This window comes from Ursus arctos, unplaced genomic scaffold (assembly GCF_023065955.2).
Source record: "Ursus arctos isolate Adak ecotype North America unplaced genomic scaffold, UrsArc2.0 scaffold_1, whole genome shotgun sequence".
Lineage (NCBI taxonomy): Eukaryota > Metazoa > Chordata > Mammalia > Carnivora > Ursidae > Ursus > Ursus arctos.
This window is the reverse complement of record NW_026622763.1, coordinates 29274704-29297013: the sequence shown is the minus strand read 5'-3', so window position 1 is coordinate 29297013 and position 22310 is coordinate 29274704. Positions and strand designations below refer to the sequence as shown.

At 35.9% G+C, this 22310-nt stretch overlaps 1 long non-coding RNA gene across 1 annotated transcript in view; it reads left to right on the top strand.

The window, feature by feature from the left end:
- The first annotated feature begins 1940 nt into the window (after positions 1-1940).
- The window catches only part of LOC123001650 (uncharacterized), a 43041-nt gene continuing 22671 nt past the window's right edge, over positions 1941-22310 (top strand). Inside the window, exons 1-3 of the long non-coding RNA XR_006410743.2 lie at positions 1941-2042; positions 7185-7294; positions 14456-14550. This is a non-coding gene — a long non-coding RNA (uncharacterized LOC123001650). The remainder of the gene's footprint in view (positions 2043-7184; positions 7295-14455; positions 14551-22310) is intronic.

Genomic DNA, 22310 nt, shown 5'->3' with positions numbered 1-22310 from the left:
AAAAAACTTCATAGCGTTGGTCATTTGATATTGTGTAAGAGAGATGAATAGGAATTTCAAAGATGTATCATTATAAAGTGAGAGAAATAATTACAGAATTACTGGACAAAGTCACTATTGTATGATTAGATTTCTGTGTACCCATAGGAATTTGTGCACTTTATCAGGGACATAACACCTTTACTCCAGCTTTAGAAATTTACAAATCAGAAATAAATCATTGAGTAAATTACTCTAGGTAATCCTAACGCATATTTTGACACTTGGCATTTGTTAGCATGAACTGATCAGCTGGCTCTATTATAGAAGTAAATAGTGAATTCAGTCAAACTGGCCATCAGATTAATTGACAAGCCAAATCAATTGTTTTTATTAGATTGAATAACGAATAGAAAATTTCAAATTGCATGTCTTATTGTAAAGGCAGGAATTTATTCTCAAGTGTTATGTTTCTTATTTAAGATATGCCTGTAGATTTCTGAAAAACATGAAATGTTTACATTTTTACACTGTACTTTGAGTTTTTACAAAACTGTAACATTAGTGAGTGATGAGTCTTTGACTCCACTTTGCCAATGGAAAGATTAAGATTTATCAAGGTTAAGTGACTGTTGATTGTAGTACTGATAATAAATGTCATGTCTAGGACTTGAACCCAAGGACTTCTGACTCCAAATCAAGTATTCCTTTTCTCTAATTAATGCAGAGAAATGGAATGTTGTGTGGAGAAATTTTTAGAGTTGTCAGTAATTAAAAGATATTCTGGTTGTTATTTCACCACAGAAACATTTCTTCACCTTAATGAGTAGAGTGGGGGTAGTATTGATAGCTTTATGGTTGAGAGATAGTTAAGGCAGGTGGATGACCTTGCACAACATTATTGGAAGTAAAGTATTACCATGAAAAATATGTGTCATCAATCACTACCATAAAGTTTCTCTAAAATTAATTAGATAAATATTTATAGGATCTCATGTGAGCTTCATTATGATATTAGGGCAATATTGAATCCTAAGGTCTATATTATTTCCTGTTTAACCTGTTGAACAAGAGTATTTATTAAAGTACCTACAAAATGACTGTTATTATTGGAAACAAAAAAATCAAAGATGAATTTTCTCTTTTTGAAATATTTTCTTTCCCTCCCTCTGTCTTCCTTCCTTCCTTCCTTGCTTCCTTCTTTCCTTCCCTCCCTCCCTCCCTCCCTCCCTCCCTCTCTCCCTCCCTCTCTCCTTCCTTCCTTCCTTCCTTCCTTCCTTCCTTCCTTCCTTCCCTCCTTCCCTCCTTCCATCTTTCTTTCTCTTTCTGCCACAAGCATTGATTGAATACTAGATCGGGCACTATTGCATGAACGTGAATAACAAACAGTGTCTAAAATATGGTCTATCTCCTGGCAAAGCTAACATCTAGTGATAGAGGCAGATTTTCCCCTTATTCAACAATGAGAGAATTACATTCTGACCTCTAAGTTTCTAAATAGAATTGTACAGTCAATATAAAAATTAGCTTATTGGTTTAATTCATTACCTGAATTTGAGCAGAACTCAAATCTCTATGGATAATTGAGACAAGTAAACCTAGTGGAACTATGATACCTGGAGATCACAGACTGTCTAGCCATGTTCCTTACTCCTTGCACTGTGGAAGAATATTTCTATGCAGAAATTCAAGCTCAGCACTACCAAATTACCACCACCCCCTGGTTTTCTAGGAATGTGGAAATTAAAGGTATTGTGTGAAATATCCCAATCTTTAAAAATGGCAAGTAAATAAGACTTTCAGAAAAGATCATATAGACAAAACAAAATACTTATGGCCATCAGTTTTCAAACTCTTTTTTGTTGTTGTTGTTGTTGTTTTAAGATATACATAAGATAGGAATTACAACATGTGATAACACTCTTTAACAAGACCACAAATCTGATCAAAATTGTATTTGTTTCTGGACCTAGGAAAATTGTGAAACTATGAGTTGAGAAGTAAAACAATAAAAAGAAGAGAGGAGATGAGGAAAAGAAGTTGAGGAGGGAAGGAAAGACAAAGTAAGTTAAGGGAGGAAAAGAAAATTATCTCTGTTCACACTCTTTGTGGTGGCTACATTTTCACTTTCAAATTTATGAAAAGAGGAAAAAAGTTTGTGTTCATTTTTTAAGGAATCAATTAAAGAAATACTCTCAACTTGAAATTTTCTTATGAGTGGTTAACAGATGTTTCCCCAAGTTAGTGAGTTTACTTAAGTGTCAGAGGCTGGACATTTGTATATAAAATCTCTCCTTAGTCAAAAAGAAGCAAATTAGAGGAATCTCTTACCAGTGTAAATATTTCAGACTATAATAAGCTCCATAATGCTGTGGCATAAAATGCTTGGCCAGAACACATTAACTTGTTCTCTCTAATTTCAGTAAGAGTAGTATTTTCCCTTTTGAGTTTGAAATAACAAATCACACTTAGCACAAAAATTCTCTAAATGTAGGAATCTTTTAAAACTCAGCCTCTTTAGCATGTGAGCCTCATTCCTAAGTAGTAAAATGACAGACTATTAACTTTGTTTTCCACTTCCTTTGAGTCATGACTTGACTTTCAAAACATTTTGGTCAAGCAGACTCAAAGTCTCCTTGCAGAAGAAACATTGAGGAATCCTGTACTTCTCTCGTTTTACAATTCCCCTTCAGGGCAGGGCACATACGAATGACCCTGGCTTTTGACAAACCTTAGCTGAACAAAATGTAACAAGCCCTGTCTGTTTTGAGCAGAATTTTCTATTCTGACAGATACAGCTCAGGAGCATTTGATGTCTGCTTGCTGGTCATAGATAATGGTGCATCTTGGGACCATTGTCATTCCTGTCAATAAGAAGGCCTGGGGGGACATGCAACAAAGCTACCTTTTGATTCACCGTTTTTCTTTCCTTCCCAAGACATTTGTAAGCCTGTGGTCAGCTAGGTCATTTTATTTTATCCTGATGTGCCTTGATAATAGCATGATGTCTACAAAAAATTTGACAGGCCATCGATGTCTGTTTCTCTGACTCCTATGTTGTTTTTCAGTCCTTCTCAATGTCAAGCATACTTTGAAAGCTACTGATTATGTTGGTTGGGACTGCATTTGACAAGACATCTATTCTTTGATAAAATTAAACTCATGGGGGTTGATCTTGGAATTTAAGGTAATTTTTCAAGCAACACAAGAGACTTGCTTTACTGCTGGCACTCAAGAAATGTTTGAAAAACTGAATTCTTTTTAGTTCAGATAAACTATATTTTTTGGTATGAATTTTGAAGACTGGAACAAGAAGAAACTAGTAAGTAAAAAAAGGACAAATTATTACTGTGTCTCATTCAAGTGAGATCTGATCTCCCATTTATTGAACTAGGAAACTCTGGTACAATTATGGATAATAAAATGTGCAGGAATATCTATATATAAAAACAGGATTTTGCATATAGGTTAGTCAAAGAGAAGAGACTGGCCATTGTTTTCTATTTTTAAAAACTAGTTGGGAGTATATGTTTATAAGAATATACGTTTGCATATATATACACACACACATATATATTCTCACACACAAATATGTGTGTACACATATGTAAATATAGACATATATAACAAAATATATGTCATGAAATAAAAATATTGCATGTAATGTGAGTAACAAAGGGAATATACAAATGTCATGATGGCAAGTCTTCAAAGATAATATTGTGTCAGGTTTTTAGAAGGGTTTTCATATCTTGTTTCTTGTCAGATTCTTTGGGTGTCATTTTCCCCACTTTATAGATAAGTAAACAAAGGCTTGGAAAACTTGTGTGGGTTTTCCCATTGACACATAGAAATTGACAGAGCTGAGAAATAAAACCAAGTACTTTGCATCAACTCCAAGATTCTTTCCATCACAACAAAATAATGTGTAAAGTTCTTGGCACATAGTAAGAGCTCAATAAATGTCAGTTTGTGTTATCAGAATTATTTAGCATATGTTGAAACATTCCTGATTCACTGTATTATTTCACATCTCCTACTAGGAAAGAATTTTTTTTCTTAAATATTATGAAAAAATATGTATTCATATACAAAAAGCAGTTTTTAGTGCAGTTCCATCAAGATATTTAAACGTAAGAGTTTACTAACTTAAAAAATCAAATCTAGGGGCGCCTGGGTAGCGCAGTCGTTAAGCATCAGCCTTCGGCTCAGGGCGTGATCCCGGCGTTCCGGAATCGAGTCCCACATCGGGCTCCTCCACTATGAGCCTGCTTCTTCCTCTCCCACTCCCCTGCTGTGTTCCCTCTCTCGCTGGCTGTCTCTCTGTCACATAAATAAATAAAATCTCTAAAAAAAAAATCTAATCTAAATAATTATTGGGTCAGAAATAAATATTGTTTAGGTTCCTAATGGTGGAACAATACATTATTGATAATGACTTCAAATGCTAGTTGATTCTCAATCTTCATATGGTATCATGGCCTTTGGATAAGAACCAGGAAATTATACCTGGAGGTGAAGTATATCTTTAAATTCCATCAAAAGGAATTTTATGTATCTCTTATCCAAATATGAGACACTTTTTGTCTGATTCCTTATCCTATTTTGTTTTGATCAAACCTACTGAACTTGTCAAATCATCGTGTTCTACAGAAGGGTCCCCTTGTGTCTTTGGTGGAGTATACCTGTATGAGAGGGATCTATAGAAAAAGAACCACCAGAATGGAGTGGATAGACTCCTGTTGAAAAATAGGTTATGACCCCACAAATCAGCAGGGCAAAAATTTTGTAATAAATGTTGCAAGTAGAGTCCTCAGAGTATCACCTTAGTAGTGGGGCAAAATTAGCCGTGGACCAAAGGCTTCTTTGTCTTGCCCCCAAAACTTAAAATGAAATGTCAAACGGATCCAACATACTCCGGGAACTTACCTGTTACCTCCAAGAGCTTACCTGTGAACTTTTGTTCACAAAAATGATACTGTTTTTTAAAATACAGTGAAACTCAGTGACCAGCAATGTAAGATTTATTTTTTTTTAAGATTTTATTTATTTATTTAACAGAGAGACAGCCAGCAAGAGAGGGAACACAAGCAGTGCGAATGGGAGAGGAAAAAGCAGGCTCCCAGCAGAGGAGCCTGATGTGGGGCTCGAGAACGCCAGGATCACGCCCTGAGCTGAAGGCAGACACGCTTAACGACAGAGCCACCCAGGCGCCCCAGCAATGTAATATTTAAAATGTGTGGGTTTATTTCCAGAATGCAAGGTAGATTTAAAACTCAAAATCAAATGAGTTACTTTATTAACAGATTAAAATAAAAAAGAGCAGTATTTGATTATCTCAATAGGTGTGGAAAAAACATTTGACAAAATTTAGCCGCTTTTCAAGTTCAATTTTTAAAGTTTTTTAAAAAGATTTTATTTATTTATTTGAAAGAGAGAGCCCAGGAGCAGTGGGGAGGGACAGAGGGAGAAGCAGAGCCTCTGCTGAGCAGGGAGCCAATGAGTAGGGAGGTTTAATCCCAGGACCCTGAGATCATGACCTGAGCCAAGGGCAAATGCTTAACCAACTGAGCCACCCAGGTGCTCCTAAAAATTTAAAATTTATTATATTGTATTTTATATACTGAAAATGAATTTAAAAGTACTGTCTTCATTGGAGTTAAAAATACTTAGGGATAAACTTACAAAATATATGTAAGACCTATACCCTGAAAATTATATAAAGTTTCTAGGAGAAATTAAATGAAGCCTAAATAGAGAAAGATACCAAGTTTATACATCAGAAGAATCACCATTATTAAGATGTAAATGTTCCATAGATTTAATGAATCTATATATGTAATTTGCCATACATTCAACATAATCCCTATCATTTCCCATCAGTTTTTCTTTTCTTTTTTTTTTTTTTTTTTTTTTTTTTGGTAAACATTGATAAGGTGATTCTAAAAGGCAAAGGATCTAGTATTGGCAATATAATTACATTAACTTTGAGGAAAAAAAAGAACAAAATTGGAGATATTAGAATACTTGATTTCGGGACGTATTATAAGTTTACAATAATCAACAGAGTGTGGTATTGACATGGGTAGACATATAGGTCAATTAAACAATATAGATTCTATACATAGATGCTCAGTTGATTTTCAATATTACTGCTAAGATAATTCAGTGGGAGAAATTTAGTCTAATTGATGCTTATCCTGAGCTTAATTTGTTTCAGTTTTTAGATCCAGGCTAATCCCCCAATCAATTCCAAAGACTTTCTAGAAATCTGCAAACTGAGAAAACTATCCTATGTGGACCTCCCTTTTCAACTCTTAGATTTGACTTTCTCCTACTCTGCTAAGGCATTTACTATTTTCCACTCTCTCTGTCATGAGATATTGTGGGTTAAATGGTTAAAAGATATCTCTTAGCTTAGACAAACTCAAGTTTTCAGTCCTCTTTCTTGTTCTCCTGGTAGTTTTAAGATGAGTTTTGAAAGAAGGAAAGGGAAGAAAAAGGCATTTCTAACATATTGAGATTTATTTTTATTCCTGGTCCTGCTTTGTCTCCGAATTCCACATAGTAATTCAATTTAGAAGTTAAATATTTTTACCTGTATATTGGAAGATGATATCAGGGTATTTTTACACTCTTTGGAGCTAAACTGCTTTGGATTTCTCCAAATCATCACATATTCTATTTCTAGGGTTTTTTTCTTTTTGTTTTTCTTTGAAATAATCACTACAATAGTCAGGGCTTATTGAGCACTTAGAGTATTCCAGGCAATGGTCTATGGACTTAACAGACATTAACTCTTATGTTATTTGAGGGTGTGTAATATTATCCCAGCTTAACTGATAAAATTAAAGAAAACTGAGTTTAAAGAACAAAAAAGAGTTTAAGTAGCTTGCCCATGGTAATACAGTTTGTAAATGATGGTACTATAATTGGAACCCAGGTAGTTTAACTTTAGACTCTGCTTCTTTTAATTACTATTCTATACAATATGGTGGAAATGAGAAGTAAGATATAATCACCTCACACACGTACACACCCATACATACAGAATTCAACTTTATATGTGTTTTCTCTGTTTTCTTCTCTGACATCCCACTTAGAAATCTTAATTAGAATTTATAAGAAACTGGGAGAAAATAACACTTACCCGCAGTTGAGTGAATTATATTCATATACCCTGCATACAAATCTTGTTTTTTTAGAATGTAAGAATATCATTGAGGAGCATGAACCCTAATGGAACACTGAGGAGAGAAGCTACTGTGTATCAGATAAATTTGCTGATGACAAGAGGACACCTGCAGTTTCCCAGGTAATCTTGGTTGGTTGACTAGAATATAGTCCTGATGTTTCCAGCAGAGGCTTCTTTCCTTCTTTCCCTCCCTCTTTCCCTTCCTCCATTCCTTCGTTTCTTCCTTCCTTCCCTCCTTCCCTCCTTCATGCTTGATTGGCTTCCAGCAAATGCTGGGAATAAATTAATCAAATAAGCACAGTCTTTGACCTCATGAAGCTATGTGGTATGAGAAGGTAGATAACTAAGGAGTACACACTTGATTATATAAATACTAAAGTGGTATACCTATCCTACAAAAGAAAAGTACAGGCACAATGAGAATATAAAACATGTCAGCTAACCCAGTCTTGATGACCAGGGAAGTCCTGCCTGAGAAAGTGACACGTAAACCGAAAATGAAGGATGAGAAGGAAACTCTTCTTTTGAGGATTTGTGAAAAATTCCTGGGTCCATACAACCTAAGTCAAGTAAAATCTTTAGAAGAGACTTTATGTCCTTTCAGAGAGTTGCAGGGGAAAATGAAAATGAATTGGCATTATAGCATAATTTGTGAAAGCTTTTATATACTTTAGGAAAACGACTTAACCTTTCTGAGACTCAGTTGCCTCATCTGTAATTGCTTTTAACAAAATTCCCCACACATGTTTGCTGAGAGGATGAAATGAAATGAAATAGCCTTTCAAAGGCAAGAGGACGGTGCCAACCACATAGCAGGAATGTATAATTGTTTATTTCTTGTTCCGAGTTAAAAAATCAATCGTTTTTTAATCTAACATAAGGACTTGTCATCTCAGTCAACAGTCGTGCAAATTAACTGTTATCCATGCCCAAACTACCAGCACAGCAGCCCTGTTAAACAGCCAATCCCTACACGGACCGACAAGAGTGGGCCTATTTCTTTATAATGAGTTTGCTCACTTTGCGCTAGCAGGGTTGTTATTTTCCCTCCTCTTTAAAGAACAGAAAGAAGAGAGTAGTGAACTTAGGAAAGAATAATAAATGGAGACTGAGAAAATTTGGAAGTCAGGGAATGTAAACCAACCCTGTTTCTTCTCATTGTGCGTTGCCATGAGTCTCAGGATAGGCATAGCTCACTTCCCAGCCTTCCTCACCAGCTTAGGCTTTCACTTTGGAGCCGTAAGCTCCCGTATGTCTTTCAGGTAAGCCTGGTCTTCTTGTAACAGAGGTTCAGGTTGCCCTATATTTTTCTAAGCCTCTCACATCTTTTATTTATCAGGCACATTCTATGGTTATCTCGTGTATCTCCCAGTACTTCTTGTGACCCCTCGCCATGTTTACCTCCACTCTCATGATCTACCCTGCGTGCTAGTGCTTTACAATGGCTGTGTTTGTCTTCTGCAAGGTAATAGTTGTCTAATGAAATGAATCCATGGTGAGAGGTTAATAGGAGTAGACTCAGGATTAGGTCAACTGTATCTTTTAGCAGTAAAGTTCTGCTTGGTTTGTTCCCATAAAATATTGCCAGATTCTGAGTTCAGTAAAAATGAAATGATTTTATCAATAGATGGTAGTGGTATCTTTCTTCTCACATGTATATAATCTTTTATTGCTAATATTTTCCATTTTATCTCTCAGAGTTCATCCATGTTAACTTTGGATAACCCTGGATTATAAATAAGATTGAGGAAAAGAAGTCCAAAGAATCACATACTTTTTCAAAATTTTATAGAATAACATCTCAGTGTCCAAGGTAGACTAGATGTTTGGGAAACATCTGTAACACTTTTCCCTTTTCGGTCATCTCCTTGGTGTTACCTCTGATACTGGTGGTTCTCATTAATTCTTCCTGATTGTTTGAAAGCACTTCTGTTCACAATCTGATCTAAACTTTTGCTCTCAAACAGCATCTCTTAGGGCCTTTCCTTATATACAGTATGTTAAGATTTCTCAACAATTTAGCATATGTAAACCATGTAATGGACATTTAGGAAAAAAACAAAACCTGCCTATTTTATCCAAATTAAAAAAGAGTTTATCCTGATGTAAACTTATCAAAATAAAGCATGATGTTGTATCACAGACTTGTTATAAATAGTATTAATTATTAAATATCAGAATATCAGGAGCCAGATTATTTAGTTTTCACTCCTTCATGGAAATATCTACATCTGGCCTGTTGACAGCTTAGGCTATTTGTCAGTGTCCACATCCAATTGGTTTCTTTTATCACTCAGCTTGTTTATTCAACAAGGCAACCTTAGCTCATAGTTATAACTCTTTGGTAACTAATCAGTTAAGTCAGCAAAAATATTTTTTAAACATCTATTATTTGCTTTGAAGTGTTCTAGATATTTGAATACATCAGGTCCATAGAATATAGCAGACAAAATTTCCAGTCCTTGAGGCAAACCTTGAAGTAAGAGTTTTAGGCAAGTGGATATCTGGAAAAAGTGTTTCAGGCAAAGTGAACAGCTAGAGTAAATGCTTAGGAGTGGCAGGTCTAAAAAACGTTAATGAGGCCAGTGAGTCTGGATCAAAGTGAGAAGGGGGTAAATAATAAGAGAACAGACATTTGGATGAAACATGGAATTTTCACCAGAGACTACTTTCAATGCATTAAATACATACTAAATCAAGGAGCATATCATTCACATTTTCAAGATTAGGTTATGGAAGACAACACTGATAGAAATCACAATTGACATGTAATTGACGTGAAAATGCCTATATTGAGAGACCTTGTATTTTCTTAGCTAGATTTTTGTAAAGTTAAAATGATTAGTAAAATTCTTTTATTAAATGGACAACCTTTGAGATCAGTAAAGCCCAGAAGATAGCAAAGAATGAACATAATATAGTTCCATTTAGTACTGGATAACATCTCTTCATATGCTGTGGTTACATTTTCAATAGTACATAATTAATTTATTTTTCCCAGTGGGTAAAGAATATCCTAAGTGATGGTAAAGTTTAAAAAAGGAACAGTGATTGTCACTTGTACGGTAATATCCTAAGTAATAGTGATTGTTCATTCTCAAGTTAAAAATCTCATACTATGTCTGGAAAACAATAGCTTCATGCTATTTATAACTATTTGAACTTTCTTCTTGAAATCATAGTAGGTATTTTTTCTGCCATTTTCAATGCCTTGAAAGGACTTACTTCTGTCTCATCCCTGATGCACAACTTTCCATTCAAAATAAAGATGCTCCCTTCCCCGAGTATATGTAATTGTACATAATTGTGCCATTATGCATAATAACAAGATTGTACGTAGTCTCAGTTTTCAAAATCCTATTCAACGTGGAATCAAACTTCTAGGTATATTGTTGAATGCCAACTGACTGCTGCAAAGAACCTAATGGAGGAGTTGTGATTCAGGTGTAAACTTTTTTATTGATTTAACAGGCCCTTTCTTGTCATACTTGTCAGTGGTCCATCAGTCCTAAACCCAGATCACTTTTTGAACTCATGTGACATGTAAGAATATCCGTTATTGTAAGTGAAATATCCCTTTCCCGTAGCATGATTTTTAGTGATGAATAAAACAGAGACCTTCTTCCTCAAGCTTAAACATGTCATCTGCACATTTTCATACACTGAACCTCTTTTTCTTTTTCTTTTCTTTTTATAACCTCTTTTCTTTTTCTCTTCTTTATAAAAGAAAACCTCTTTTCTTTTTCTTTCTATAAAGCAAGGTATTTGATGCTATACCACCATGATAGTAATTACTCTTCACACTATATTCCATTGGAATGATACATTACCTACTAAAGGGGGCGTGTGATGGAGAAAATTTTGCCAGTGTCTCTTTCTGTTTTCTTTCCTGGAATAGTTTAGTCTTTAACTTTTTTGCTAGTTTATGAAAACTCTCCATGCTCTGTTAAAGGAAATAAAAGTGAAAGCTTTGAAGTCTTTCTGCCTGTGTTTCATAGCAGACAAGGCAATGACTATTAGAGATTGGCGGGCTGATGGTCCTATAAAGTCTGGTTTTCCAATATTTATCATAATTCCTATCTTTAGTTTTCCATTTCAGGTTCTCAAAAAAATTCATCATACTTGCAGGGCTAGTTGTTTTAGTACCTACCTAACAGATTTCTATCGTTTGCTGATACCAGTGCCTATTCATGATAATGCTTTCTTGTATTAACTGTTTTCTTCCCCACTTTTAGATCTCGATCCACCATTTGAAATCATTGTTCCACTTTGTTTAATCGGTGATGCATAATAACACAATGGTAACAAAAAATTAACAAATCTAACAATAACATAAAGATGACATAAAACCTCACGTGAAAGAAATTGAACCATATTCACTAAATGCTGGTTGAGAAAATAACCTTTGCACAACACAACAGTCCTTAAAAATGTAAATATTATTAAGAACTACCAATATTTCTGCAGAAAACTTAATTCCATATTTACAACATATGTATTTCACTCAATTTTTAAATTGCCAGGAAAATTTAGCATCACTGAGAAGCCACTGAGAATTACCATGGTAAATGTAGTAAATACTGCAGATTTTGAAAACATTCTATGCTTTGTTGAACTAGACTCTTCTGATTACTAAGTAATAGCTTAGATTTTCCTTTGCTGATATTATGGACTCAATTTGAAATACCTCTATTTCTGTCCTCTTCTCTCACTTTTCTGATTACTGAAATTCATCATTGCCCTCAAGGCCCAGTTCAAATGCTATGAATTCTTCCCTATTCCAGAAGCGGGAATAAAACAATGCCTTGCATGTATCCTCATAGCAAATAGTTGGTGTTGCTCTCATAGCACTTACCACGTTTTGTATTGCTTTCTTTCATTCACCCGTAGAGGAGGAAAAATCAAATTTTCAGTATTCTAGTTACTTACTTATAGAGCAAAGATTTGTTAACTCCCAATCCAGCACTCTGTCTACTATTATACAAAGCTGCTTCCTAATTCTCATCAAATTCAGCAGATATTCCATTTTCTATTATTCTTATTTTTTATTATTTTGTTTAAATTTTTATGTTTTTTCTAATCCAGAGTCCCCTCAGATTGTAGTTTACAATATACACAATGGACAGAAGAGGTAGTGCTTATTATTGTATTTTGTGAAGACCTTAAAAATACTTAACTCCACACGCAGTGAAGTGTGCCTAAATGATGATAAGGAAAGGAAAATGGATAGGGAAGCAGCAGAAGGAAGAGGGGCGCCTGGGTGGCTCAGTGGGTTAAGCATCTGCCTTTGGCTTAGGTCATGGTCCCAGAGTCCTGGGATTCAAACCCTTCATTGGGCTCCCTGCTCAGCAGGGAGTCTGTTTCTCCCTCTGCCCCTCCCCCTGCTCCTGTGCTCTCTCGCGCTCTCTCTCTGAAATAAATTATAAAATAAAATGTTTAGAAGAAGGAAGAGAAAGAGAATGAATAAAATAACAACCATTAGAGTGGATCTTAATGGCATTTCAAGTGATGAAAACACATTTCAAGGATAAACAGAGGTTCCATACTCCTACCTTCGTTCTGGAGGTAGGGAAGGAAGGATTAACGAATCCATAAGAGCAAGTAGCACTTGTCACCAACTGGGAATCATCATTAGATGGAATTAGCTTCCTAATTACATGGGTGGGAATGAGGGACAAATATTTGGCAGGGTGGGTGATGTTAGAAAATAATTCTCAAGTGACTGAGACAAACAGTCGCTTCCATCAATATCCTCTGAACATCATTCAAAACAGTGTCTTGCAGAACAGTAGCTAGTGTTCCCCTTTTTGGGCTTTTACTGTTCTCTCAATTCCAGTTGTTTGCGTTTTCCTGTTTATTCCAAATATGAAACTCAAAATTTGTTCCCTTTACAACTGTGATTGCATTTGTTCTGTTTAGTTTTATTTTCTTCACTTGTAAGTCTTCATTCGATTTTTAAGCTCTTTAATGGAAGTTTCTAATTAGTTTCAAAGCGGCCAGAGGGCAAGGCAGTTGCTTGATTCTTCACACATGGCACTGTTAACCCCAGAGAGCTGGATGAAAACCTAGCACTATGCCATGTGTTTTGAACAATGCAAAACTTTAAAGGACTACCATATTTGAAAATTATATCTACGCTGGAGTTTACTTTGAACTGACACTGTTTATCCTCTGCAGTTGCAGAAATAAACAGAAAAACCTTTAAATACTAACAGTTGCATTTGATTCTTGATATTCCTTGGCAACTAATCACAACTCCTCTGCAAGACCTTACCCGTGACATGTAAATATTTGACAAGAAGGTAAAATATAGCTATCCGAGCCTCTTATACATTTAATGATCTCCACATACAGAGCCAAAAAGTAGACAGAGAGTAAAATGTCAATGCAGAGAAAGGGCAATGGCTAATGAGGTTTATCAACCAACACAATGGCACTCTTTTCATGGCCTACTGTGTGTGCTGCTAATAAGAAGATTCCATATTGATAGTTTCTGCTCATGATACTATTTACTAAGACATTTGGAAAGACACAGTTTTTATTCAGGCTATGCAGCCAAAAGAAAATGACACAAAGAACCTCTCTGATCTCTGTTACTTTTCTTCTATAAGTCATGTCTGCTTTTGGTTTCATAGTACTACATTAGTTTGAATATCGATATAGAGGACTTTTATAAAATCAAAGGAGCTTGCACTGGGAAGGGCTTAAAAAGCACAAATTGCAAAGTAAGATCTCCCAAATTAAATCTAAATCAAAATGTGTGTTGTTCAGCTAATCGACTTATTTAAAAAAAGAAAATGAATTTGCACAGTCTTCAGCTGGACTTGAGCCCAACACGTACCAAATCCCCATACCCTTTTGTCGTGCATCTCACTTGAATCACTTAAATGCATTATCTGCATGTCTTCTTCATTTTATGAGGAAGAAAACAGAGTTAGTATGGGTAATTAGCATGCTCCAAACCATACAGCTAGTCATGGTAGAGCTGTAACTTTATAACCTAAAGTTCTCAGTTTCTAGCTTTTACTGGATTCTGAAAGTTTGAATGTCATGGAGTAAGTGTCACATAGGGTGGCGTGATGATTGTATGTAATTAGATTTCCTTCTCAAAATATTGGCGCTCTCAGAGTATGTGTCTGTGTAGATTGGTAGAGAGCCTGTCTTACAGAACGGTGAAGCTGACCTTCTGGAGTGCACACACAGGGGCACAGCTTGTCCCTCAATTAAACAGGATTAATAAGATATCACTACACCTTCCAGCTTTATCTCTCTTCCTACCAGAAATGTCAGTGAAGCACAGAGAGAGTGAAGAGTTTCCAGCCGCATCCACCCACCCATCATCTGGAGAAATACGCAAGAGGCCATGATAGACATCGGTAATGTGTAAATATGTTTACTTTCTTGATGGGAGGAACTGAGAAGTGAATTTGCCAGCACTCAAAGAAAACCTAGGGATGCGAAAGGAATACACAGACCATCATTTCATGAATATGAGGGACAGTGTAAACTATAAAGTGATTGTGGGACTCATTTCAGAGAAACGGAAGTGTGAAAACCAAAACTTTCTTTGGCCCATTGGTTTGGTTTTGGTACCTTAAATAACAAAATCAAATTTAAGAAGGGTGCGTCCTTTAGCATAACATGTGGGTTAACCAGAGAAATCCCTTACCCGTCACACTTTCTGATACAGTGGAAGCAGCTTTTGGAAACAGAAGCACCCTATTAAAATGGTCTGTTCATCTAAATTTATTTTCTGTTGTTAAAAATTCCTCCTCTGGATTGCAGTTTCACTAGACTCCTTTGGCATCAAAGAAGTGTTTAAAAGCGTAAAATTGAAAATGAAAGACAAGATGCTTAGTAATCTGCTCTGTGTGCCAGGGTAACAGTGGACTGTCAAAGCCAAGTGTTTCCCTGCGTGTGATTCATTGACAAGCGGGGCGAGCACAGGCATAGAAGAGCCAGAATTTGAAATCCTTAGACCCCAACTATTTTACCAGTGAAAACGGAAATTTAGATTTTTAGGTGTCTTCTCCATCCCCCTTATCATCAGCAATTAATGTTTATTTTCCTCCTTCCTAGATGTTTCTGCCACTGTTTGTTTAATGGTGTGTATATGCTTTTATAATAAGTGTGTTATCACTTTGTATAATTATTATGTGCGATTAATCCTGCATGCTCTGGAAAACTGTTAGGTTTTCTTATTTAACCAGAGGGAATGTCTTTAAGTCTTTGTGTTATTCACATATAATGCAAGTTGACAAGAACTCCTGTGAATGGAGCAGAGTATGAAAAGTCTGTATTTAAAATCTGTGCTGAAATAGATGAGAAGACAGCATTATTTTCCCCTATTATGCCCATCCCTGTGGTAGCTGGTAAGTACAGAAGAGTTTTACATGTGACACAAGAATATTTTGGGTATCAGAGTAACAGGCATATTGTATTTTACAACAGGATAAATCGCAAAACATGATAGTGCTTCTGATAATAAAATATGGATGCTATTGTAATAAAAATATTTATGACATAACTCTTGATGCATGGATACCAGTCCAAGAACTGTGAGATTGGATGGATGGATGGATGGATGGATGGATGAATGGACGGATGGATGACAGATAGATGAGAGAGACAGAGAGAGAGAGAGAGAGAGAGAGGACTGTAATATATCCATACAAGACAAATAATAAATCACTAGTTTGATGAAAGAGGTATCCCCCCTCAGATTTTCATCTTATAATTTGAAAAATTGTCTCACTTAGTAGGCATTAGGACCTGACAATGACAAATGCTGCTTGCTAGATTTCTGTTCAAAATTACATTGGACAAGGGGTGTCTGGGTGGTTCAGTCGGTTAAGTGTCTGCCTTCAGCTCAGGTCATGATCCCAGGCTCCTGGGATCAAGCCCCGCATTGGGCTCCCTGCTGCAGGGAGCCTGCGTCTCCCTCTCCCTCGGCACCTCTCCCCCGCTTGTACTCTCTCTCCCTCAAATAAATAAATAAAATCTTAAAAAAATAAAATAAAAATAAATTACATTGTACAAAAAAGCCAAGCACATGGACAGCAAAATATCAGCTTTTGTTCTGACCGAGGCAGAAGCGTACACCTTGTGAATGACTTCGTCAGAGGCTCTACTGTAAACTGTCACCTCTCTCCACAAAGACAGAGCCTTTGTCTCCAGTTTATGGGATGGCGAGGAGCAAACAGGGCTACTCATCTCAGATCCAAAGTGAGAAAGGGAGGGAACAGAGCTTCAGCTTTAACTCTCTTACCTCAGACTCACCAGTCAGGTGTCTCACTGTTTCTTGGTAGGAAACCAGGACTTAAATTCTCCTTCAGAATCACTTTCCAATTTCGGACTCCATTCTTCCTTGCACTTGAAGTCATTATTATACAGTGTCTTTATTTTTGTCTAAATTTTATTTCATCATGATGATCATTTATGCTGACACCTTTTACTTTTTAAATTTATTTTTATTCAAATATTTCACTTTTACGAATTTCCAAATTCTACTAATTGCTCCAGCTTCTTAGAATAGCGTTTTTAGAGACACTTTGTTTAAACTCTTCTCTAAAAAGTTTTTTGGTTTAACAGCACTAAAATGAATTTTAATAAATATAATCAGAACAGAAATACTATAGGAAAGAAATGACAAAACCATGCACATTGTTTATCAACTGTACATATAGGTAATGATACCGGGAATTATAGTTTCACAACAGCTAGTCTCCCTCTTAACGAGGAAACCTCTTAGGAATAAAATATTGACTCCCCCATTTTAGATGCTAATAGGTAACCCTGGGTGAACACTGTTCCACCAATATTGAAAGTTTTAACGTGACAAATAAGTTCACTTTTTGCTTATTAACTTCTCCAAAATAGGTTAGATTGATGGCAGTGCTACTCATGGGGGATAATGCATAGCTAAAATGTTTCTAGGTTTTGTTTTAATAGCACTCCGAGTATGGAAACCAGTCTTACTGAGCTTCCTCTCCCAGAAGCTCTATTATGGGAAAAAAGAGATTTTAAAACAATTTCGGCAAGCTAAGGATATTCATTTTTCATGATTATTAAAAATGAAGGAAGTTATGTTATGCACTTCAATCCTTCATTAGTAGCAATTCTAATAATTTATGTGTAGAGTTATGGTTTAGTTTATATTATTGTTTAATGAAATAAGTGGATTCTAGATCCACAAATTTCCTTCGAGCAAATATTCTGGATGGAAAAAATTCAGGATTTCTACTAAATGTATACGATGTTCCATGTTAAATTTAGCAGACGCATAATAACAGAATCACCCTCTACCTCTTGAAAACCAGTTAAATGTGTCCTTACAATCTGTTGAAAGCCTCCAACTTCTCACCTTTCTTTTTTTTCCTTTGACTTTTTCTTCCATTGGAAAAAATGTTGCATTTTCATTCTTGCAAAAGCCATAGGATTATTAAAAATGACCAATGTTTCAGACAAATAAACAAATATGGCTGCTTTGTTCACATCTGGTTCACAGTTGGAATCAAATGGATTTCCTTACCTGACAAGCACGTCGTGAGACCTTTTCTGAGGGCGTATGTTCCTGATAGACCCTCTAACTTCAATAAACTTATTAGCTCAGCCTGCACTTCTCATTATTTATAATCACTTTGTGTTTTATCACTTAATGATACTTAAATGAAAAATACCAAATTTAACCCATTCGCCTTTACATAATTTATAATTTTATTATATCACTAAGCACACTGTTTAATTAAAATGACTACTTTTTTTAACATAAGGTTTTCGATGAAGGAAGCACTGTGCTGTTTTACATTCTGGTACAAGCTCCTTAATTAGGATAACGACTTCAAAATGTTTTTCTGCCATTGCAGCTGCACCACTAGAATATCCTCGTACCCAGCGTTTCACTTCCGAGCTGCATTTTTCATCAATGCAAGGAGGCAGTTTTATATAGTGCAGAGGTAGTTGTGTTTGTTAAAAAAAAATAATAACAATTAAGCAAGAGAGAGAGAGAGAGATCTTCCATCATAAAATCAGACTTAAATTGTCCATATATTAAAAAAATACCATTTCACAATATTTGTGGCATCAGTCAAGCTACAGTGAAAAATACTTTGCTAACATTAGTCCCCACTACCTGCTTGGTTCAAACACAGTGTGCCGTCGAAAAATGGCACTTGAATTACCTTCTTTGCAGCAGTCACCAAACACTTCCAGGCAAACACATTTACTGCAGTATTTCACTAATGCTTTTGCAATTGTTTATGTTTTTCTCAGTCTTAGCAACCCGAAGTGCTACTTTATAAGAAGCCTGCAATGCACTCATGTTTATATGTAAAATTATTGAACATCTGCTTCTGTTGACTTTTTAAGTTAATAATCTGTCTTTCAAATAGTTCTTTGGTTTTGAACTTAATTCTTTATGCTTTTTATGTTAATGCCATGTAAGTTTTTGAAAGTTTAATTGCCTCATTAGCTATTACATTTCCACAAATAGTACAATGTTGTTTTAGCAACTTTACCATCAATTATGGTAAATCTATGAGAGGTCATACTTTTAAGTAAAACTAGTATGGACCCATTTGATCCCCATTTCTTCAGAATCATTTTTATTGTCACCATTGGGTGTATTTCTGCTGCTGCATTCATAGAGTTGAAACTTGTTTCATCAAATGCAAATTAGGGTTAAAAATGAATAATACAATGTTTACTTCCCTAATGCAGCTAATAATATTAAACTACAATTTTTTTAAAAAACTTGATAAAAATTTTAAATGATTGTGTAAAATTTACAATACATTGGGTCCCTAAACTTAGATATCATATGCTGTGTCATGTTTCAACTATGCTTGAAAGCACATGCAATTCGCCACATAACTTTGATAGGGCCCATGGTCCGTTATGCTATCTGACACCAACACTGCACTGGTCACTCACTTGAATGATCAAAGCACTGCAAAATTTTCTAAATATTTATTCTGATTCCTGCATTTATCTCCCTGTAGACTGGTAGCAAAATGTGGCCTGACACCACTCCTGGACCATTGCTCTCTGAAAGGCATGATCGTTAGCGGGAATTTCAGACAGGGGTAAATGCGCCCGCAGGTTTCTGCTTGCCTTCCCCCTGCTCAGCCTGCACGCCGCTCTTCTTTCTGCTGAGCAAGGGTCACCGCACACCCATCACCAGACGCTCGATCAGATTCAAAATCACTCTAGAACCCTGGCTGCTTGCTTCCCATTCCCCCACTCTTTTGAACAGGTGTGTCTATCATAGTCACTCTGTCCCCATCTCACTGTGATATGGTGCAAGTCAGGGGACAGATGCTTCTCCTTTCGCTGTTTTAACAAGTCTCCGGATCGCTAGTTACCGCCGCTGGGGAGCCCCAGTGTTAATCAGAGCTGATGCAGATCCTGAGACGCTGACTTATATTTTGTTTGAACACTAGGATTTTATAGATAGTGATTCATCCATTTCTATTCACTTATTCTACTCATTACATTCTATTCTCACCCTGGTCTTTCTTAACTCTGTGATCCAATCCATTTTCAATTTACTTCACTTTCCCGAAGTTTCTTTTAGCGGGGGGGGGGGGTGGGGGGGGGCGGACTTCATTATTATTATTCATTGTTTTTTTCTCCCTCTCTCCTTCTTTCCTTCCTATCTACACTTGTTCTTTCTTTTTTTTCTTTTTCCTGTATCACTTGTAGTTACGTAGCTAAGACTTTTTTCCCAAGACCCTAAAGACTGGCTAACATACCTATGTTCTCTTCCCTTCAAGTGTCTTCCTCCTGTGGCTGGACATTTATCTTAGAGCCTCCTCAAACCTTCAGCAGTTATAAGGCTGGATTCTTCAACCTGGCCCTAAGGGGACTGTCAACATTTTTCTTTTTTAACATTGCTCTGTTCAATTCAGATAAGTGTGATTTTCTTTGGACAAAGGACAGATCTTTTCCTTTTTATTTATATACCCCTTTGTAACCTTTTTCTTTTGTCTAAAATATTTTTTTTCTGTTCAGACATTACATACAGAAAAGTTCTTTATTCTTATTTTTTCTAATAGGAGATTAGCACACACATATAAAGTTGCATAAAACACGCATTTTAGAGTGTTAAAAATAATTATGAAATGTACATCCATGTAACCACGAACCAAAGCAATCAACAGAACGCTTCCAACAGAGATTCCCCATTAGTTCTTTTGTGATCGTACACACAATACACTTCCTTGTAGAGAACCGACATATTCTGACTCTGGTGGTAACCATTTCCTCATTTTCTTCCTTCTAGTTTTAATATGCTTATTAATATAGATTAGTTTTTCTTGTTTAGATCTTTAGGTACCTGAAAACATGTTGTGTGAATTTCCAGTGTTTTGTTTCTTTGTTAAACGTATGTTTCTAGGCTATTACAGTATGTAGATCTAGTTTGTTCATTTTCCTCGCTGTATATCAATATACACAGAGTATATTGGGTAGTTGGGTCTCAAATGACAATTCCACGAGGAATGTAAATGAACACAAGAATGTAAATCAATGTATTGCATCTTCATTGGGAAAATCTTGCTAAAACAAACAAAACCTAGTGTGCTTAGTGAAGTAGTTGAGTTTTTTATTCTGGTACAAATTCATGATCTCTTCACAGACCTGTATCAAGCCTGTCTTGTACCACTGTCAGTCAGTGGACCACATTTTAAGTAGAACTGCTATGTAATATTTTATTGATTAACATGCCACATTCTATTTTTCCATCCTACTTTTTATCGAAAATTATGTTGTTTCTAGTTTGGGGGTATTAGAAAAAAGTTCCATCTACTTCTCTAGTGCCCATTCAAAAGTAGATTTGCTACTTTTGGGGGGGCACCTGGGTGTCACAGTCAGTTGAGCCTCTGACTCTTGGTTTCACTCAGGTTGTGATCTCAAGGTTCTGAGATGGAGCCCCACATGGGGCGCGGAGTCTGTTTGGGATTCTCTCTCTCCCTCTGCCCCTACAGCTCAGCTCATGGGCCACCTCTCCCTCAAATAAATAAATAAATCTTTTTTAAAAAAGTAGATTTGCAGTTTTCTCAAATATACTGGACATATTTTCAAAAAGCAGTTGGATGAATTTTTATGGCCAGCAACAGGGTATGGAAAATCCATTTGCTCCATATCATCAACAAACACTTGTTAATGTCAAATTTTTAAATGTTTGCCAGTCTGGTCGGTATAGAAAACACTTTCATTATGGTTTTAATTGGCATTTCTATATTATTATATATGGTATCTTTGAAGAACAAAAATTCTTAATTTTTGTGTTGGTTTAATTTGTTAATCTTTTCTTTACTGTTTAGTGCTTTGTTTTCTTGATTAAAAGAACTTTTTCCCATCCAAAATAGAAAGGTATTTTTCTGTAATATCCTAAAAAAGTTAATAGTTTTGCATTTCACCCTTAGGCCTATACCTACCTCAGAATGATTTTTGTGCAAGCCAGGGGTTCACTTTTATTTTTTTCCTTTAAGTTTCCCTCCCTCTCAATACTCACACCTTTGTTACAAATCAAGAGTTCATACATACAAAAATGTGTCTCTGGGTTCTCTTTTCTGTATTGCTCTTTTTCTATCTTTGTGTCAATACCATAATGACTGTAGATTCAAAGTAATCCTTGCTATCTGATAATATTTTCCTAGGGATTTGTCCATTTGTCTAAATTTTCAAGTTCAATTGCATAAAGTTGTTTATAATATCTTGACTATCAGGAAGGTTCTGTTGTGGAGACTCTGGATACTCTTCGAGTCCTCTAAGAGGGATGACGTTTTTGCTTTAGGAGAAAATTAACCTGGTTAAACTCAAACTGAAAAACTCACCCTTGCCTAAGTAGACAGCATATTGAATCTTCATTTTTCTTAGTGTATTTCAATCTTAGCCCAGAATATTTTCAGTTTATCTCATGAATACATGTTTCAAAGGTAAGCCAGAAACATGAACAGAATTTATACACAGAACCTTTGAGTCTTTTCTTTATTTTTGGATCTCTCTCTCAGCCTTCCCAAATTCTATCCAGGCTGGCACACTCATTCCCTATTCTTCTGGCAAGAACAATGAGGGGCACTCTGCTGGGGTTTGTGTACCAGTGCAGCTACCCTCAGGATAAAGCCCCCACAGC